Raw genomic sequence first — 6,000 nt, forward strand, 5'->3', positions numbered from 1 at the left:
CGCCTCTGGCTTGCTTAGTTGGGGACACTTCATCTACAGCGACATCGTTGACTTGATTGCAAATAAATGCACAGACACTAAGTGAAGTGACATTCAGCCAAGTATGGTGTCCCATACTCAATTTGTGCTCTGCATTTAACCCATCCGAAATGCACACACACAGAGCAGTGAACACACACACACACACACACTGTGAGCACACACCCGGAGCAGTGGGCAGCCATTTATGCTGCGGCGCCCGGGGAGCAGTTGGGGGTTCGATGCCTTGCTCAAGGGCACCTAAGTCGTGGTATTGAAGGTGGAGAGAGAACTGTACATGCCGGCCCGGGACTCGAACTCACAACCTTTCGATTGGGAGTCCGACTCTCTAACCATTAGGCCACGACTTCCCCTCACTATTTAACTGAACAGAGATGACATAACTGAATCCAATGATGAACTGCCTTTAACTATCATTTTTGCATTATTGACACTGTTTTCCTAATGAATGTTGTTCAGTTGCTTTGACGCAATGTATTTTGTTTAAAGCGCTATATAAATAAAGGTGACATTGACATTGACATTGACATTGACATTGACTCTGTCAGCCCCCCATTCTCGTCCTGAAATACACCTCATTACGTTTAATATCTTCTTACACTTTTCCTCCATCTTGTTTATATGTACACTCCATGTAGCTTTGGCATCAAACCACATACCTAAAAATCTTATGTCTTTAACTTGTTCTATTTCCTTATTATATAACTTCATCTTTAAATAAATACTTGACCTTTTGTTTGTAAAAAATATATATTTAGTTTTCTCCACTGAAAATTTAAAACCCCATTTATAAGACCATTTCTCAACACTTTTTAACACTGCTTGCATTTTTTTAACAATATATTCTACATTCCTACCTCTAAACCACAGCGCTCCATCATCCGCGAACAGTGATTTATTTATATTCTTATCTATTGTTGAAAATACATCATTTATCATAATAATAAACAACAACGGACTTATGACACTACCCTGCGGAGTTCCATTCTCAATTATTCCTTTCCTTGATATATATTCCCCAATCTTTACTTTAATATTTCTTTCCATTAAAAACTCTTTGATCCAATTATATAATTTTCCGTCTATTCCAATTTGATCTAATTTGATCAATAAACCTTCCTTCCATAGCATATCATATGCTTTTTCTACATCAAAGAAAACTGCTATTAGAGTTTCTTTATTTATCAAAGCTTTCCTTATATCTGAATCCAAATTAATAATTGAGTCCATTGTACTTTTACCCTGTCTAAAACCATTTTGATATGTGGGAAAAAAATTATTCTTCTCCATATGATACATTAAACGTTCTGTAATCATTTTTTCCATTACTTTACCTAAATGTGCCGTTAACGCTATCGGTCTGTAGTTTAGTGGAATACTTGGATCTTTACCTGGTTTTCTAATAGGAATTATTACAGCTTCTTTCCAATTCTTAGGTAACGTCCCTTCTTCCCATACCCTGTTGTAAAACTCTAGAATGACTTTAAGAGATTCTTCACTTAGTTTTTTTAACATTACATAACTAATTCCATCCTGTCCTGGAGTTGACGCTTTTGTATTTTTTAATGCCCTCTTCAATTCTGAATATGAAAAAGGCACATCTAGAATACTATTTGTTACTCTTTTTTTCCCTAAAATAAATGGATGTTCCTTTGATAACTTCTCCCTCATTTCCTTACATTCCTTCATCAAATTATTTGAACTATTTATTTTTGAAAATTCTTTTCTAAACATTTCTGCTTTCTCCTCATCACTTATTGCTATTTCTTCCCCACTACTTAAGACAGGATACTCATATTCTCTTCTAATGCCACTCATCTTTTTAATCATACTCCATACTTCCCCAATTGGAGTATTTTTCCCAATTTCTTCACAATATGCTCTCCAATATTCTTTCTTCACTTCCCTTATTGTTCTTCTAGTTTCTGCTTGTGCCTTTTTATATATTATCATGTTTTCCCAATTGTGAGTTTTCCTTAGAATTTTAAATGCTTTCCTTTTCCTCTTAACAGTTATTGCACACTCCTCATTCCACCATGGAACTTATCCCCCCCCCCCCTCTTTCCTTTGTTTTTCGGAATGCATTCTCTAGCAGCATTCTGTATTACTGATATTATTTCTGTATATATACTTTCAATTATTATTCTTTCATTCATCTTGATCATTTTCAATCCTTCCTCACATATTCTTTCAAATTTTTCCCAATCTGCTTTCTCATATTTCCACTTTCCTGTATTTACTTTCTTTATCTTCCTTATCTCATTATTTACAATTGTACTTAATATTGGAAAATGATCACTACCCACTGTACAATTTAATACCTCCCAATTTATTATCCCCCCTAATTCATTAGAAACAATAGTTAGATCAATTGCTGATTCCCTCCCTAAATTTACATCCATACGAGTTTTTGTTCCATCATTTATACAAACTAAATTCTCCTTTTCCATCACCTCTTCAATGACCATACCATTTGTATCTGTCAATAAACCTCCCCATAAAGTATTATGGGCATTAAAATCCCCACACCATATTACTCTTTTTTTCTCTTAATCCTTTTATTGCTCCCATACTTTCTTGTGTTATTTTTTTACACGGATTATAAAAGTTTATTATAACATAATTCTTATTTCCAACCCATATTTCTACTACTATATATTCCAGCGTTTCCCCTTTCTCCAAAACTCTATATGGTATTCTCTCTTTTAAAAAACTGACACATCCTCCTCCTTTTCCTTCTTCCCGATCTCTTCTCACACTTATGTATCCTTTTAAAACAAATTCTAACCTAGGATTCAACCATGACTCTTGAATACATATCACATCTGGTTTATCTTTCATTTGGTTTATATACCCTTTAAATTCTTGTTCATTAGCATACAGGCTTCTAGCATTCCATTGTAATAAAGCTAACATACTAGCCTACCCCTAATTCCTGACTTGACTGAGATTCTGTAAGGTTTTTCATTATGTCTTCACATTTCAATCCCTTTATATCTAGAAATCTCTCTGCCGCCTTTACTATTATTTGTAGTTTTTCTGTTCTCCTTTCTGTTTGCGCTGTACAATTAATTACGTCCACCATAAAGAGCACAACATTTTTCTTAGTTACTATCATTGCATCTTCTGGTGTTCTACCTTCATCCATTCTTCCTGTATCTTCATTTATTTTCCCATACTCCTCTCTCTCAGTACCACTTTGTCTATATCTATCATTTACCGCTTTCACAGCTTCAGCATATGTCCCATTATTCTTTGACTTTTCCTGTTGAACTTCCACAGCCTTTTTTCTCACCTCACAACCTCCATATGCCACATTGTGATTACCTCCACAGTTGCAACACTTCAATCCAACTCCCTCTCCACACTTCCCAAATTCATGCTCTCCTCCACAACGCGCACACCTCATTTTAGACTTACAAACTAACGCAGTATGTCCATAACGTTGACAATTATAACACCTCAAAGGAGGGGCCATATACTGCCTTATCGGGTTACTGATATAACCCAACTTAATCCGATCTGGTACTTCTTTTCCCTCCAATTTTAGACGTACTGACAAGCTATCCATTCTTCTACCTTCTCTGTTCATTTTAAGTCGGACTGCTTCTATGACTTTTACCCCCTCTAGATTATCTTTTAATTCCTCCATCGTAACTCCTAACGGAATTCCATTTATCACTCCGTACACCCATGACTCTTGTCCTACAATCTTGTAACTCATTACTATCTTTTTCCCAATTGTCTTTAATTTTATGGCTTTATTTTTTTGTTCCTCATTTCTACATGCTATCATTAAAGCTCCATCTTGCAGTACTTTTGCAAAGGCTATCTCTCCTACCAGCTTTTTCAGTTCATACGTCAACGTCAATGGATTAACTCCTAAAACTCCTACCTCTCCTTTAAACTTCAGTATTATCCTAAATTCCTTCTTGACATTATTGCCCTCATCCCCCTCTTCCTCGCTAGCTATTGAACTGCTTTCTGATATTTCCTCTTTACCTTTTTCCTCTTTTTGTTTACCTTTTTTCCTGTTCTGGCCATATTCCATCCTACCTCCATATCATCCTCCTCTTCACCTGTCTCTCCCATTCTTAGAGTCTCTGATCCATTCCCGGTTCGATTTCCTTGAATCCTCGTATTATACGTATTCTTTGACTTATTACCATATGCCGCCACTCAAAGTGTCAACCAAGTCACCAACGTAACCACACACTGACACCCGACCTCCCAATCCGGTACCCGTTTGGACGTCACTGCTCACAGAAGGTTATCAAGGTTGAATTTTGTGGTCACGAAAAAGAAATTACTTTGCATCCTTTTTTTCCTCATTGTATTTAATCAAGATTATTTTGAAAGTATTTGGAATTCTATATTAACAGAAAAATGGAATGTATGATTTTGTATAGTCAATTTGAAGTGAAAATTGTAATTCATTTAATTGTAAAGAACAAATTTTTTTTTACATTAATTTTATAAGTAAAATATCATATGCATAAGAAGAAGTGGGCTCAAGGTAGACTTTAAATTGTATGTAAATCTCTTGTTAACTAAATATATTTTACTAATTGAAAGTATTTAATTTAATAAAATACCTTATTCTGACTGAGACAGCATACAGTTTCGTTTACTCTCTAAAGATACATGTCATTATGGTTTAGTAACACAAAAATATCCTGTCTTTCAGGTTTGTGTGTCCACATGCTGGTCAGTTTCGTTGCAGTCTGACAAGTCTTGTGTTGATGGAGAGTGGAGGAGAGGTGCTATTGTCTCATGGGATCATCGTCTGTTAATTGGTTTTGATCGGATGAAGCTTGCAGGACCCTTGACTGTTTTAATCTTGTACGTCAAATTCACACATATACAGTGCCGTGAAAAGTTTTTTTTTTTCCCCTTCCTGTTTTGTTTTTATTATTTATTTTGCATATTTGTCACACTTAAAAGATTGAGGTAATCAAACAAATTTTAATATTACACAAAGATAACCCAATTAAATACAAAATGCAGTTTTGGCAAAAAACCTTTTCACGGCACTGTATATTTATAAATTTGTATTATTTTTAAATGAAAACAATAAATTAAATCAAATTAAATTAGTTAAATTAAATCAAATAGAAAATCTAATTAAATTAAATTACATGATCTTGGCTCTCCAAAGGGGGCACAGAAGAACACAAAAGTTTATAGCCTATATAAACCTTATCTACATTTTTTAATTTACAGACTATTTCAGAAGTGGCATGAATGAATTCAAAGTTCATAATGAAAATGATATGAGATTAATGTTTTTAATATTGTCACACTTCTGCTACTGTGAAGGAGTGAGGAACAAAGAGACGTGTATAAACATAAACAACAGTCTTTAATAATCCAAACTGGGGAAACGCGGAACAATCAGAATCAGAATCAGAATCAGAATCAGAATGAGCTTTATTGCCAGGTATGTTTACACATACGAGGAATTTGTTTTCGTGACAGAAGCTCCGCAGTACAACAGAATGACAGCGACAGAACATAAAACACATAATAAAAGAATATAAAAATACAAAAATACAAATAAGTAGATAAGGAATGACAATATACAAATTGACAATTGTAGGCAGGTATATTACAAAAATGCAGTTATGTATGTACATGTATATTATGTCCAAAATTTAAGTGTATACTAAGTATGTGCGTTAGATAAATTAAGTGTATGTGTATATAAATATAAAGTGTAGTGTATTCAGTGTGTATCAGCTGTTCATAAGATGGATTGCCTGAGGGAAGAAACTGTTCCTGTGTCTGGTCGTTCTGGTGCTCAGTGCTCTGTAGCGTCGACCAGATGGCAACAGTTCAAAGAGGGAGTGTGCTGGATGTGAGGAGTCCAGAGCGATTTTAACAGCCCTTTTGCTCACTCTGGATAAGTACAGTTCTTGAATAGATGGGGGAGTTGAACCGATGATTCGCTCAGCAGTCCGG

The sequence above is a fragment of the Carassius carassius genome, chromosome 43, assembly GCF_963082965.1.
Source record: "Carassius carassius chromosome 43, fCarCar2.1, whole genome shotgun sequence".
NCBI classification, from domain to species: Eukaryota; Metazoa; Chordata; class Actinopteri; order Cypriniformes; family Cyprinidae; genus Carassius; species Carassius carassius.